The 16476-nt window shown below is 40.7% G+C and overlaps 1 pseudogene; it reads right to left on the bottom strand.

Annotated features, from left to right (window-relative positions):
* Nucleotides 1-669: 669 nt before the first annotated feature.
* Nucleotides 670-3749, bottom strand: LOC100943468 (annotated as a pseudogene).
* Between the last annotated feature and the right edge of the window lie 12727 nt (nt 3750-16476).

Below are 16476 nucleotides of genomic sequence, written 5' to 3'. Positions count from 1 at the left end.
AAATTGAGTGTGAAAGGTGATAGCCTAACACCTATTTCACTCTAGTATAGACAATGCTAAACAAATATACGTGGGCATGCCACCAGGGTGTGTCATTGTCACCACAGATCGGAGCACAGAGACGTACAAGATGACCAGCTTACTAGTGGGGCTACATCTCAACTGTTTATCCTTCACTTATTTTTCTGCACGTCACCCTGAGGTAAACCAATTTGAAGTGTGTCTGTTTTCAGTAAACCAGCTGTGGCAATTTATACTAAACAAATTGAACTAGAACCCATTTGAATAGGTTTTGAATTTTTTTTTTCTTTTATCATTTTTAATACAAATGCCTGACTGAGCTCAGTCATCATGCTGCATGCACGAAAAACTGACCAGCCAAAATCATGTATTAATATTAGCAAATGGAACTTTCCAGAGTCCTTATCATTAAGGCAGTACAAGTATTTATTGTAAAACTGATGTGTATGTAGCTTGATCTTTAGGGGACAGGACCACCAATCAATACATGCAGATTTTGTGTGTGAACAGAAGGCACTTTGACATTCAATTTTTCTATATAGAAACAGAATGAATAAATGAACTTTTTTTCTTTTTTTTGCAAGAGGTAAGTAAAAGATTCAATTTGATTCTTCTAGAGGGGGAAAAAAAGGAGTTGAAAGTAAGTCTTCATTTTGCAGTCCTTGTCTGTATGAATTCTTCATAGTTGACTTGTCCTCTGCATCGGTATTTGCTTCTCTGATCATTTCATCTATGTCTTCATCTGTTAGTTTTTCTTCTAAGTTCGTCTTGACCAGATATAGTTCTGCTGCACTGATGTAACCATTGTCAAAGACTCAGAACGCCTCTTGAATTTCTTCTTCCTTGTCTGTACCTTTTCTTTTTCTTTTTTTTTATTGTTGGGGATTCATTCAGGGCCCAAGAAACTGGTTACACTGACTGCATTTGTTAGGGAAAGCCCCTCTTATAATTGTGTCTTGCCCCCAAAAGGTTTGTCACACAGTGAGATCCCACCCCCTCTGACGGTGTGTTCTTTGGAGCCCTTCTTCTACTCTGCTACTCTGCTCTTCCCTTGCCCTACCGTGTACTAGTTAATTAATTGTCCTCATATCAAAATTGAGTACATAGGATTCATGCTTCTCCATTCTTGTGAAGCTTTACTAAGAATAAGGTGTTCTACTTTCATCCAGGTTAATACAAAGACTGTAAAGTCTCCATTTTCTTAATGGCTGAATAATATTCCATGGTATACATATACCACAGCTTGTTAATCCATTCTTGAGTTGGTGGGTATTTAGACTTTTCCACATTTTGGCAATTGTAAATTAAGCACGATAAACAATCTAGTGCAAGTGTCCTTACGATAAAAGGATTTTTTTTCTTCTGGGTAGATGTCTAGTAATGGGATTGCAGGATCAAATGGGAGGTCTAGCTTGAGTTCTTTGAGGGTTCTCCATACTTCCTTCCAAAATGTTGTATTAATTTGCAGTCCCACCAGCAGTGTAAAAGTGTTCCTTTCTCTCCACATCCACACCAGCATCTGCAGTTTAGAGATTTTCATGATGTGAGCCATTCTTGTTGAAGTTAGATGATATCTCAGGGTGGTTTTGATTTGCATTTCTCTAATAATTAGGGATGATGAGCATTTTTTCATATGTTTGCTAGCCATTTGTCTGTCTTCTTTAGAGAAGGTTCTATTCATCTCTTTTGCCCATTGATATGTGGGATTGTTGGCTTTTTTCATGTGGATTAATTTGAGTTCTCTATAGATTCTAGTTATCAAGCTTTTGTCTGATTCAAAATATGCGAATATCCTTTCCCATTGTGTAGGTTGTCTATTTGCTTTGGTTGTTGTCTCCTTAGCCGTACAGAAGCTTTTCAGTTTAATTAAGTCCCACTTGTTTATTTTTGTTGTTGCAATCGCCATGGAAGTCTTCTTCATAAAGCCTTTCCCCAGGCCAATATCTTCCAGTGTTTTTCCTGTGCTTTCTTTGAGGATTTTTATTGTTTCATGCCTTAAATTTAAGTCTTTTATCCATCTTGAATCAGTTTTTGTGAGTGGAGAAAGCTGTGAGTCTAGTTTCAGTCTTTTACATTGGATATCCTGTTCTCCCAGCACCATTTATTGAATAGGGAGTCTTTCCCCCAGTGTATGTTCTTGTTTGGTTTATTGACAAGAAGAAGAGGGGCACAGAAAGAAGGAGACAGGAGTAATAAAAGAGTATAGGAGGGTACTTTGACCCAACCTTAAAACCCCCCAACCACCCCACTGGGGGTGCCAGTTGGGTGGTTGTCTTGAGGTCAGCAGCTCTTTGCCAGCCTGAGCAGACACAGTACCTCACCTCCACCAAATAGAGAGGAAAGACAAAAATACTATAACTCAAACCAAACCAAACAAACAGAAAACCTTATGGGATAAAATTGGGGGGGGGACCAAATAACAGGGACAGAAACACTAGCAAAAATGAAGTTATCATTATTAAAGAAGGCAACAATGGAAAATTATTTTTAAACTAAAATGATGAAGAAAGAAAGAAAGAAAAATCTTGAGGGAAAATGTTGAAATTTAAACAAACAAACAAAACCAAAGCAGTATATATATCTTGCTGGAAACTGTCTGGGCAACAGGTGATCTTCTGGGGTATGAGATGTTAATCACAATGCAGATACAGCTGTATGAGATGGAGACTGGAGGACTCTGCTGATTTCCCAAACCCTGAAGGGTTGAGAATTTAAATCTTTCCTCAGCCTGCTTAAAGACACTATTAACCTTGGCTAAGCAGAAACTTCCCAGGAAAGCACTTGTTGCTGGGATCTGTCCTGAAATGGCTGCCCACTTATCCAGTACACCAAAACCAGTCTCACTCTATGCCCCTGAGGGCTGAGGCTACAAGGCAGCCCTGCTACTGCCAAACACTGAAATCTCCACTCTTCCCCAGTGTCTCAGTCTCGGCCTTTGGCGCTGCTCGGTCACTAGATTATTTGCCTAAGGTCTCAGAGCCCGAGCCTCAGAGGTGGAGCCTACAGGGGCAATTATCCCACAATGGCTGTGCCCAGCCCATAGCTGAACAATATTAGCTCCATTCAGGCTCAGTGGCTCAGTCCAGGGCCCTAGACAACGCTTAAAGTCATCCACACTCTTACCCAAATTCTCCCAAGGTAGTTCAACGGAGTGCCCAAGTCCACAAAAACAAAACAACCCACAGGGATGGACTTCCCTGTTTGCAATCCTGCTGCTATGGTAGTTACAGCTGTGGCAGCCATGGCCTCAGACCGAACTAACGCAACCAGTTGCCACTTGTCCACTGCTTTTGTCCTCCTCCTGGGGTCCAGAAGTCTTTCACTGTCTCCCTGCATCCCCAAAGGAATGTTTTTGAGCAAAACCCACAATCCAGAGATGCCTGGAGTCTTCTCTCCCCAATCTTACTGCACCTGGTTGCAAAGAACCTGTTACTTGGTCGCCATATTGCTCCCTGCATGTATCTTTCATTTTTCTAGCCATCACAGTCAAAAATTCTGAGAAGTCAATGGTGCCATTGCCATCAGCATCCACTTCATTGATCACACCCTGCAGTTCAGCTTCTGTTGGGTTATGACCCAGTGACCTCAGAACAGTTTCAAGTTCCTACATTGTGACGGTGCCGTTGCCATCTTTATTGAATAGGGAGAATGCGTCCTTGAATTCAGCAATCTGTTCTTCTGTCAGCTGATCAGCCATGGTGTACACGAAGGGAGGAAGAGCAGAGGGAGCAAGGGTAGCTGCACCAGCACAGGCAGGGGTGTGACTGTGGGGCTGCCTCCGAGTAACAGCACCGCATCTACAAGACTCTCAGCACCACTGCCCCCAATATTTTATCATTAAATATAATATCTGCTGGGTTTTTTTTCCTGTTATTTGTTTGTTTTTATTTTTTTTTTAACATTCCCTTTATCAGATCATGGAAATTCCTTTATAGTCTTATTTTATTAAAAGATGTTTAAAAATCAAGAATGGGTGTTGAATTTTAATTGAATGATTTTCCCCCACCTATTAGGTTACAGGACAGGTTTTCTTTTTTATTATGTTAATATATGAATTATATTGTTCGGTTTTCAAATTTTAAATCAACTTTGCATTCTGGAATGGAATAAACCAGATGTGGTCATAATGTAGTACCCTATTTATGTAACACTGGATTTGGTTTCTTTAGGTTCCTTGCATCTATATTTATGAGATTTGCCTATAATTTTCTTTCATCATGATGTTCTTGCCAAGTTTTTGTATCTTATTGGCCCCATAAAATGATTTGGAAGATGATCCTTTTTTTTTTCTTTTCTCTGGGTAACGTTAGAGTGATGTTATTTCTTCCTTGAATATTTGTAAAAATTCACTGGTGAAGCCATCTGAGCCTGGAATTTTCTTCATGAGAGTGTTTTAAATTGCAGTTTAAATGGTTTAGTAAATGGAGTAAATCTCTGTATTTGACCACTGTAACAAACTGGTCAACATACAGAGGTGGTCAACGTAAGGAACTGGGCTTCTGCACTGATATGCACATGCACTTCACTTGCTTTTAGAGCAGTGGTTCTCGACCTTCCTAATGCCACAACCCTTTAATACAGTTCCTCATGTTGTGGTGACCCCCAACCACAAAATTATTTTCGTTGCTATTTCATAACTGCAATTTTGCTACTGTCATGAATCATAATGTAAATTTCTGATATGCAGGATGTATTTTCATTGTTACAAAGGGGTCACGATCTGCAGGTTGAGAACCACTGTTTTAGACCTTTTTTTAGAGACTATCTTACAGAATCATACATAATCAATACAGTATTTGATACTGTATGTATGTGCAAAATCATACATACAGTATCAAATAAAATTAATACATTCATGGTTTTCTAATGGTTTAGTCATTCTTTCTGAAAAGAAGAGTCAGTCTTGGTCTCTTTCTTGTTATTATTACAAACATAAGTGGAGAAAGTGCTTGCAATGCTGGGTACGCCACTCAGCATACCTGGGCATTCTTGCACAGTAAATGACTTCAACTGAATTATCCGATGCCTGACATCCTCTTCTTTTGGAGTCTCTGCAATTTCTGTGTCATTCTCACTTGCATCTTCAGGCACATTTATGCTGTTTCAGGCACTTCTACGCTGGTCTGTACCTCGGTCAATATCTCTTGGAAAATTGCTTCTGGGTCAGTTTCATTACAGGTTGCCATCTCACCATCCATTGCAACAAAACCTTCCAAATCTATTCCTTCAAATTCTGCCACAAGAGATCGACTGTCTGATGGGGCCAAAATATTGTGCTCTTGGGTTGTGACAAACCCAACTTTCTAGAAGCACTGCTGTATTGTTTCTGTCTGAACTTAATCCCAAGCAGAACTGACCCAGTGGACAGCATCCAGAGGGTTAACTAATGCAGCAGATGTAGTCCCTTCCACGGGTGACCACAGGTTTGTGTTTTAATGATGACCCACTGCAGGAGCTGGGCTTAGGAGTGCATTTAAATGTGCATTTGATGAGACCTTGGTCAAGAGGTTGAATTTCTGAGGCCATATTTGGAGGCAGAAATTTCAATATCACATTTTTGAAATAATTCACTCATGGGTGGTGAAGAGAGTTGTCTACTGTCAGTAGAATGGACCATTTCTTCTTCGTTTTTGGGTTGATATCCCTTATCCACTCCTCAAATAGGGCACCAGTCATCCATGAGCATTTATTTCATCTCCAAGTGACTGGGAGGTCATCAGGTTCTGGAATGCCCGTGGCTTTGCTGATTTACCAGTCACCAAGGGCTTTAGTTTCTCTCCAGCTGAGCTACTGCAAAGCAGAACTGTGAAACATTCTCTGGAAAGTTTTCTGCTCTTACATTTGTCACCCTTCACGACAAGGCTCCTGTCGGGCATCACCTTGAAAAGAGTTCACACTCCCCAGCATGAAAGATGGCACCATGTTTGAAGCCTCTGGTGAAGACCAGGAGCTTTCTCATGAACTCCTTCACAACTCTACTGGAACTTCATTGGATTCACCACACAAGACTTTCTGGGAGATCTCGTGTCACACTTTAAATTTCTTGAGCCAACCACTTGATGCTTGGAAATCTGCCACCTCAAATTTCCGTGCAAATTTTTTAGCAACTTTTTTGATCCTTGGCCTGGAGATTTATGGTTCGCTTTTACCGGCACGTTGCCTCCTTTTCCTATTCTAGTGCCCACATTCAGTGCTTTATCCGTATGCAGCTGTTGTTCATCATGCTGAGAACAAGAAGGCCTGGGGAAGGCCCAGAAGGCCTAATGGCTCCAAATGTCACCCTTCAATAAATAACCCTGGTGAATTCCCCCAAGACCCCTCCAGCAATTTGAATTTCTTGATTCTGTGCTTGTAACTGCTCAGAACTGTTTACTCTTTTTCAGCAGTTTTCTTTTGTATATGCTTTGATTATGGTTTCCTCTGAATTTTTTTTTCTCTGGACACTTGTTCAAATCTTCTGTTTTTCAAAGAGTCCACAAAAGACTGCTCTAGAAGTGTCTTTTTTCCCTTGCTTTTTTACAATACTATTTATTCTTCATACAGAGATGTAATTTTTGTTATTGCATAGAATATTGTATGGGAGGAATTTGTGAATTTGTTTCACGTTTAATATACTATTGTAATCCTATAATATATTATTTTAATAATAATAATTTGAGATGGTTAATTTCATGTGTCAACTTGACTGGACCATGAGGTGCCCACATATTTGGCCAAATATTTATTTTAGTGCATCTATGGGGGTGTTTTGGAGGAGACTAACATTTAAACTGGTATAGGGAGCAGAGTAAACTGTACTTCCCTACATGAGTGATCCTAATCTAATCAGTTGAGGTTATGACTAGAACCAACAGGCCAATCCTCTCTGTAAAAGGGAATTTCTCCTGTCTGACTGCTTGAGCTGGAACATTGGTTTTTTTCTGCCTTGTGACTCAGACCTGAGATTCTTCTTGGGTCTCAAGCCTGACAGCTTTTGCACTGGAACTTACACAATTAGTTTTCCTGGTTCTCAGACCTTCAGACTCAGACTAGAACTACACAAATGGCTCTCCTGGGTCTCCAGCTTATCAACTATAGATCTTAGGACTCTGGAACCTCCATAATTGCACAAACCAATTTCTTATAATAAATCCATCCGTGTGTGTATATGTATGTGTATACACAAACACACATACGGATGTCTTCTTGGTTCTGTTTCTCTGAAGAACATTGACTAATACACAAGAATTTTTTTTAATCAAGAAATGATTGATAAAGAGAATATTTAAGACACTACAGAGAATGCTGTTATATACTTCATAGACATTCAGTTATGAATAACTGATATGACTAACTGCAAATTATTGATCTTAGGACCCAGCACAGTGCTTTAACATATGGAAAACATGTTAAATATTTACTGACTGATTGATAAACATGAGAAAGTTTTCAAAGGGTAGCCATCCCCAAACTTGGCAGTACATTAGAATCGCTCGGATTCCAGGGCCTTGCTCTGAGAGATTTTAGATTCAGCAGATCTATGCAGATAGAACGTGAACTAGGAATCTGATTTTTACAAACACTTACCCAGTGATTCTGCCAAGCTGCCAGCTTTGGGAACTACTGCTTTTGGGCAATCCTTGGAGTTCAAATTTCATATGTTGATTTTTTTAAAACCACAGCAAGTTTCCACATGTTACTGTACATTTATATTAAGAATTAATCAGAATTCATTTAATGTTTTATTGTTTGGAAAGGGCTTTTATGTAATTCTCTCATTTGATTCTCCTGGAGTCCTATTTTATACATGTTATAAAATAAGCCCAAAGTAAAAGGGGGGGAAGTTAATATCTATTATATTACTTCCAAATACAGTGCTGAGGGATATAACTTAAATCATCTCGCTTAATCTTCATAACAGCACTCCATAAATTATTCTTGCCCTATAAACAAGAAATCGGCAGCTCAAAGGCCTTCTGCTGCTTGCCAAAGGACACACAGCTAATAAGTACCGAACTGGAATTGAAGGAAGTAAAAGTAGTTGGACGTTTGGACTCCAGGATTAATAGACTTGGTCTTAATTCCTGCCTTTGTCAATTATAAACTATGTAAATGCGGTCAAAACTACTTAACCTTTCCAATACTCAGCTCCTTCATCCATAAATGTGAAATAATGATAATAATAGCATCTACATCACAGTTCTATTGTGAAGATTCAGTAAAGCAAGGTGTGCAAAGAGCTGAGCACACTACCAGGCAGCTAGTAAATTCTCACAAATGTTAGTTGTGATTATGATTAGTAGTTTTAACACCAAAGCCCACACATGTTCCACCATGTCAATATACCTCCATCGAAGAATGAGATAAAGAAAAAAGTAGTCTGGGAGGCCAAGGCAGAAGGATCACTTAAGCTCAGGAGTTGGAGACCAGCTTAAGCAAAAGCAAGAGCCCTGTCTCTACTAAAAATAGAAAAACCAGCGAGGTATTATGATGTGCACGCATAGTCTCAGCTATTCAGGAGGCTGAGGTAGAAGAATTGTTTGAGCCCAGGAGTTTGAGGTTGCTGTGAGCTAGGCTGATGCTACAGCACTCTAACCCGGGTGACAGAGTGAGACTAGGTCTCAAAAATACATAGAAACTAAATAAATAAAAGTCTTTTAAAAGCGTAGAATGCCATTGGTTCTTCATTGTTTATTGTTAACTCTAAAATCCCAAATTATGTATCTCCCTATTCAACAAGGATTTTGTAAATGTGTTTTGATGTTATGACAAATTCACAATTAATACATTCTTAGCTAACATATTTTTAAATGTTTTGTTGTACATGGTTATATGTAGGTTTCGTAGCGAATGTCCTGCCCCCACCCACGTCCATCAGCCAAATCTGCATTAGTCCTGCAAGCTTTTGAAAGGTTAGAAGTAAGTCTTATCACTTTATTATACATATTACCATGAAATTCTGATAGGATTTGATCGTAATTTTTGTATACTAGCTGTGTCTATGCCTAGCTGTATAACAAAAAGTGTAGCGGGGCAAGGACACGCCTGGTCAATGTTGTGTTCCTTCCCTAGCATTTAGATTTTGCTTTTGTTTGAGATAGAATCTCACTTTGTCACACTCGGTAGAGTGCTATGGCGTCATAGCTCACAGCAACCTCCAACTCCTGGGCTCACGTGATTCTCTTGCCTCCGAAGTAGCTGGGACTACAGGCACCTGCCACAATGCCCAGCTACTTTTAGAGACAGGGTCTTGCTCTTGCTCAGGCTGGTCTCCAACCTGTAAGTTCAGGGCAATCCCTTTCCTAGCATTTAGTAAAAACTCATCTTGTATAAATCAATCTGTACTGTTAACTAGATTTGTTACTATAATCTGGTTTTTAAAACTTTTCAGAACAAATTTATGGCGGTATCATTTACATACATTAAAATGTACCTATTTATCAAAGGTTCACAGTTTGTGAGTTGGGGCAGATGTATATACCCAAGTAACCACCACCTGCATAACTATATGCAGAACATTTCTCTCTGGAAAAGCTCCTTCCTGCCTTCTGCCGTCAGTGTCAATCCCGGCACTGATCTGACTTCTGTCACCATAGATGAGTTTTACCTTTCCTTTTTTTTTTTTTTTTTTTTGGCTTCCTGGTGGTCCAATATAGGTCACATTTGCTAGACATTTGACTTCACAGTTTTTGGCTATTACAGAGAAAGCTGGCATACACACACCCACTTACAGGTCTTTGTGTAGCAGTCTGATTTTGGAAGTACCTGGGAGTGAAATTGTTGGGAAAGAGCCCTTAACTCTCTGCGAAACTGACAAAGAGTTTTCCAAACTGAACAATATTACAACTCCAGCAACACATCCCAGTCCTGGGTGTTCTCTCCTTCTCAAAACTTGTTGTTATCAGTCTTTCAAATTTCAGCCATTCTTAAAAGGGTATGTAGGGAGTGGTATCTGGTGTGGTTTTGATTTCCATTTCCCTAGTGACTAATGATGTCGAGCCTCTTTCCACGTGCTTATTGGTCACTTGTAAATCCTCTTCTGTGAAGTACCTGTTCAAACCTTTTGTCCATTTTTAAAAATTGCTTTTTTTCTTCTTAAATAGATGAGAGTCCTTTATTATTTTCTGGATGTTAGCTTCTTGTCCGATATACTAATCGTGAATATTTTCTTCCAATCCGTGGCTTGGCTTTCTGTTCCCTGTGGCATCTTTCTGAGAGCATAAGACTATGATCTTGATGAAGTCAAATTTATCTTTATGTTTCTCTCATAGTTAGTTCTTTCCTCATATTAGCTAAGACATATTTGCTTAACTCAAGGGCGTGAAAATGTTCTCCTGTGTTTTTTACTAGAAGCTTTATAGTTTTTGATTTTAGGAGGGGTCTGTGATCCCTTTTGAAATGGCTTTGTCGGGTGAAGATCAAGCCTCATTTCTTCCACATGCCTTTCATATGGATTTTCAGCTATCCTAGCACCATCTGTTGAAAAGAATTTTCTTCTTTTTTTTTGAGACAAGAGTCTTACTGTCTTGCCCTCTGTAGAGCGCAGTGACATCAAAGCTCACTGCAACCTCAAACTCTTGGGCTTAAGTGATTCTCTTGCTTCAGCCTCCCAAGTAGCTGGGACTACAGGTGCCAGCCATAACACCCAGCTGTTTTTTGGGTGCAGTTATCATTGTTCTTTAACAGGCCCAGGTCAGGTTTGAACCTGCGTCTTGGTGTCTGTGGCTGGCACCCTACCCACTGAGCTACGGACGCCTCCTGTTGAAAAGAATTTTCTATCCTCACTGGATTACTGTGGAGTTTGTTTTTTTCTTCCCATTCAAATTTCCTTTATTATTTCTTATAGCATAGCTGTGTACATTAATGCAATCATGGGGTACAGTGTGCTGTTTTCATATACATTTTGAAATACTCTCATCAAACTGGTTAACATAGCCTTCATGTCATTTTCTTAGTTATTGAGTTAAGACATTTATACTCTACTTTTAGAAGATTCACTTGTACCCTTGTAAGATAAACCATAGAGGTGACCCCACCAGTCACCCTACTGTGGAGTTTTTGTTGAAAATAAATTCGCTATATATTTACATGTGTATATAGGTATATATATGAGTTCATTTCTGAACTTATTTTTAGGTTCCACTGATTTTTAGGTCTATGCATGTGCCAGTTCCACACTCTTGATTATTATCGTTTGATAGGAATTCCGGAAGTCAGGTAATATAAATTCCCTAATTTATTCTTCCTTTTAAAATTTGTTTTGGCTAGTCCAGATCCCTTTTGTTTCTATATAATTTTTAGATTTAGCTTATCCGTTTCCCTTGTTAAAGCTCGTCAGGATTTGATTATGTTGAATCCACAGATCGGTTTGAAAAGAATTCAGCCTTTTAGTTTATGAGCGTGGTTTGGTGCTTGGTTTATTTCGGCCTCCTTTAGTTTCTCTTAGCCATCTTTGCAGTTTTCAGTGTCTGGGTTTTGCACAAATTTTGTGAAATTTTTTCCTAAGTAACGTATGTTTTGAAACGTTACTATATATATGTTTTAAAATTTTACTTTCCAGTCGTTCCTTGCCCATATATAGAGATACAATTGATTTTTATTCAGTAGCCCTGCCCCTTATTCATGGGGGATGTGTTCCAAGACCCCCAGTGAATGCCTGAAACCACAGATAGCACCAAACCCTAAACACGAAGTTCTGACAGTTAAGTTCATGAAATTATTGCTGAATATCACTACGGTCACCTTCAAGGCACACCCCTTGAGAGGCGATGCACCAAAGCCAGTGCCTACTTCACCTTTCAAAGCAATTTTGGAACTCTTTCTTTGGGATGGCCATCTGAGCTGCTGTCATATGAGACCTGACAATTAAGTTCTTGGGCTTGCCACCATGCGCTTATGACGGCGGCACTGTACAAACAGCTCCGTAAAGTTTCATAACCCTGCCGCTGTATCAGTGACTCCAGCTGTGTCCTGCTGACGTGTGGCAATGTCTTGCTGAGTGGCGTCCATTATTGTTGCATGTTTCCATGTGCTATACGACGATGTCTCTGATGGCCATTCCAGAAGGAGAGTTCCAAAATTTCGTGGAAGGTTAGATGAGGTGCTGGCATCAGGGCATAGCTTCTCAAAGGGAGCACTTGGAAGGCGACCATGCTAGTCAGCAGTGAGGCATGTAGCACTTTTTCTAGGATGAGTTTGTGAACTTCATGGTCAAACCTCGACTACTATTTTTCTTGCACATACATACCTATGATAAAGTTTAATTTATAAATTAGGCACAGTAAGATATTAACAACAACAATAATGATGATAGAACTATTATAATGACGTAACAAAAGTCATGTAAATGTGATTCTCTCTCAAAATACCTACTGTGCTGACCTATTTTTGAGCAGTGGTTGACTGTAGTGAACTGTAACCATGGGAAGCAAAACCCCCACGTTGGGCTTCACTGCTCCCTCCCTAATCCCCAGGAAGCTGGGGTGATGAGATTGTCCACCTTGCCTCTGTCTTTTCTCTTAGAGCTCACAGTCCTATACTCTCTGTTGTCTAATGTCTTAAATCTGTTGTTCCACACATTCTGTCCCATTTTGTGGCTGTTAGTGGGAGGGCAAGTTTGGTCCTAGCTATTGCCTCGTGCCTGGAAGCAGAAAGGCCATAATCTACTCTTGGTCTCATGGGACAATGACAGTTCAGGGCTGTGTCCTCACTTTGGGTAAAGTGGGAATGAATAAATGAATGAATGAATGAAATAGAGCAAAATAAATTGCCAGTGGTATAATCAGATCTCCTATAGCTTAGAGAAGATTTAACCTCTCACCTTAAACAAAAATACTTTGTCAGTTTGCCAGTTTAATTCAAGGTCCATTCTTCCTCCTAGGCCATGCGTAGTCCGGAAATTCTCCCCTCACAACAGACCTTTAGTTAATCATTAACACCACTGAATGCAACCTCCAGTGACATTAGCTGTTGGCTGTGAGTCTCTGTAAGACAAGCTTAGGAACACTGAAATTGTTCCCAGCACACCTTATTTCACTGAGACAGACACAGAAGCTCCAGCTCGTATGATATTGGAGATAAGTCATCCAGCCATGTTTTCAAAGTCAGGCATAGCAATTTTTTGCTTATCATTTCATAGAGAAAATAAAGTATTTCTTTATAAGATTTAAAAGAATAAAATTCTGCTACTGAGATGAGATTAGGAACACTGGATTTGTGTTCAGGGTTTGGATTTTGTTAATCATGGGGACCTGGTTAACAGTCTGGGTGGATCTCACCTATTTTTATGTATACTCTCGCCAGGGCTTCTAATATGCTACACAGTTTACGTGAGCAAACAATGAACCACTAGGCTGTAAGTGAAGCTGGGTCTCTTAGGTATAAAACTCTGTTATTGGAATGAGCATGTACTATGACTAGTGAGCACCACATGACCAAGCACCTTAAGGCAAAAAAGGTAAGTAAAAGAGACACAATTGGGCGGCGCCTGTGGCTCAAAGGAGTAGGGTGCCGGCCCCATATGCTGGAGGTGGCGGGTTCAAACCCAGCCCTGGCTAAAAACTGCAAAAAAAAAAAAAAAAAAAGAGAGAGAGAGACACAGTTATCTCCACTGTTTAACATTTATTCAAGTGCTCATAGCATTCCTGGCACTGCACTAAAGATACAATAAAAGCAAACTGTTCCCTGAAGACTAGGGTGGATATAATTAGCAGAGAGCACTTTGTGTGTTCACGCTGTGCAGGCGCAGGGATCTATGTTAGGAGCCAGGAGGACAAAGACCGCGTGGTGAGGGGCATGCATTTAGGATTAGAGGATTCCTGATTGTTTTCCTAGTACGAGGCTCTTACAGGAATGTTTAAAAGATCTCGAAGTTAAAAAAGAAAAAAAGACACTTCCAAGGCCAGTCCTGTAATGGCATTCAGGTTTGGGGCACATCCTAGTTCTTAGACTTTATGAATGGAAAAAAGTGGCACGTATCCACTGCCTTAATCTCAGGTGTCAACAATCCCTCTCTGAAGTTATTGAAATGAGAGGAGTGCACACAGTTACTAAAGATCTCCTGGCGATAAAAGGAGAATTGCATAAACCTCTGGCAGCGCGCACCGGAATGATTCAGCGTTTCACAAAAACTTCACTTCCATTGGCTTTCCAGTTAGGGAAGTCTTCGGGAATTCTTTCTGAAAATTTGCTCGAGTAAGTCAGCTGAAAGGTGACCACTGCTCAGGGCTGCAGCAGCCTGGGCTCCTGAAAGCTGATCAGAGACCTGCTTTCATGGTGCCCTCTTCACCTCCACTGTCCCCCAAATATCCACTTCCACCAAATGGATGACTGAGCCAGAGCGGGATTCTACCTGCTGGTGGAAAGTTTTTCTAAGCCAGGTTAGCAAGGGTGCGATGGAGGGTGAGCAAACAGCGTGCTCCCAACTGCTCCCTGCAGTTGAGTCATCTAATCCACCCACATGGATCCTCAGCTATCTGGATCATCAAGCACGCTCCCTAGGGGGCCTGATTAAGGAAGGAAAGAAATAGGATACGAGGCACTGCCACAGATCTTTTGTGTGGACTTCTACCTAAGAAAGCTTTTGTTGAAGCCTTGCCCATTAACCTTGAACTCCTGTGAGTACACATACAGTAAAAACGTGACTGCACAGAACCTTCAGAGGACAGGGTGAAGTTTGGAGAGCCAAGTTTTCTAGATGGCTATGAATAAGCAGTCGAGCTTTTAGAAAATTAACTACTCTGTAGATGGATAGAAGGAACCACGTTTAATAACACAACAAAGTATAATCAACAATAAGTTAAGGTATACTTTAAAATAACTAAGAGTGGAATTGGAATGTTGGCAACACAAAGAAACTCTGATACCCCAATTACTCTGATTTAAATATTTTATGCTGTATGTCTGCATTGAAATGTCACATGTACCCTATAAAGATCTATAATAATTAAAAATAAAAAATTAAATAAAAAATGTTTAACTATTCTGGGTGGAAATCATTCTGGAATTTGTTGTTGCCTTACAAATAAAATGTATAGACTGCCGTTTTCTTGAAAACATAATCATCATAAAGATCAATCACAGTAGTGAGCTGTAATATGATGATGTGCTTAGGCAACTGAGATGCTTGGATGTTTGTTTTTTTCTGCCTGGTGTAATTTTCTTGGTTGGCTCCTCTGTAACAGATCGATTTCTAGTGGTCACATCTTTCTGTTAATAAGAGGTTTGGGCCCAGTGCCCGTTGCTCAGAGGCTAGGGCTCCAGCCACATATGCTGGGGCTGGTGGATTCGAACCGGCCCAGGCCAGCCAAGCAACAATGACAACTACAACAAAAAAATAGCCAGGCATTGTGGCAGGCACCTGTAGTCCCAGCTACTGGGGAGGCTGAGGCAAGATAATCGCTTAAGCCCAAGAGTTTGAGGTTGCTGCGAGCTGTGACGCCACGGCATTCTATCCAGGGGAACATAGTGAGACTCTGTCTCAAAAAAAAAAAAGAGGTTTGGGTGTGGCTTTTTGTTTGTTTTTTTGTTTTTTCTGAGATGGTCTCAACCTGTTGCCCTGGATACTGTGCTATGGAGTCACAGCTCACAGCAACCTCAAACTCTTGGGCTTAAGCGATTCTCTTGCCTCAGCCTCCCAAGTAGCTGGGACTACAGGTGTTTGCCACAATGCCCAATTATTTTTTGGTTGTAGTTGTCATTGCTGTTTGGCAGGCCCTGGCTGGATTCAAACCCACCAGCTCCTGTGTGTGTCGCGGGCACCCTAGCTACTGAGCTACATGTGCTGAGCCAGTTTGGGTGTTTTTATTACCTCTCTTAAATTGTACTTTTTAATTGAATCTGGGAGTAGAAACTATCATTGCCAGCTTTCTTGAGCAGAGACTCTTCTGTGAGGAGAGCTCATTAACTTTGGTGCACAGGCTTAATGATACCTATTTTGTCTGTTCAAAGACATTTTATTTTTTTGCAGTTTTTGGCCGGGGGCTGGGTTTGAACCGGCCACCTCCTGCATATGGGGCAGGCACCCTACTCCTCTGAGCCACAGGCGCTGTCCTGTCCAAAGACATTTTTTACTTACTTTCATTTTGTGTGGATGTGTTCCAAACAGGTGGAGGTGCTTGGGGAGCTGAGCGCTTATGAGCTGAGATTCCAGTATACTATCTAGTCTTTCATACGTTGGAAAGATGATTCTCATGCTCTCAAGCCACGTGGTGGACGCTGTGCCACAGGGAGCTGCTTCCCCCAAGGTTAAGTGGCCTCCCCAGGTGCAGTTCACATCCACTGACCAGCTGCTGTGGGTGTGCAAGGCCCACCCTCCACAGCTCGCAGGATTGGAGGTAACTTTGAAAGGCCATTCTGGCTGTAGAACTTCCTGCGAGATCATCTGAGGCCTCTGTTGCTTCCCTCACCACGTCACAGGCGTTGCTCCTGAGAGCAGTCCCAGGGAACGTCTGGCAGGCCAATGTCGCATCTCAGAAT

This window comes from Otolemur garnettii, unplaced genomic scaffold (genome assembly GCF_000181295.1).
Source record: "Otolemur garnettii isolate 467f Iridium unplaced genomic scaffold, OtoGar3 scaffold00101, whole genome shotgun sequence".
NCBI classification, from domain to species: domain Eukaryota; kingdom Metazoa; phylum Chordata; class Mammalia; order Primates; family Galagidae; genus Otolemur; species Otolemur garnettii.
This window is presented reverse-complemented; position numbering and strand designations above follow the sequence as displayed.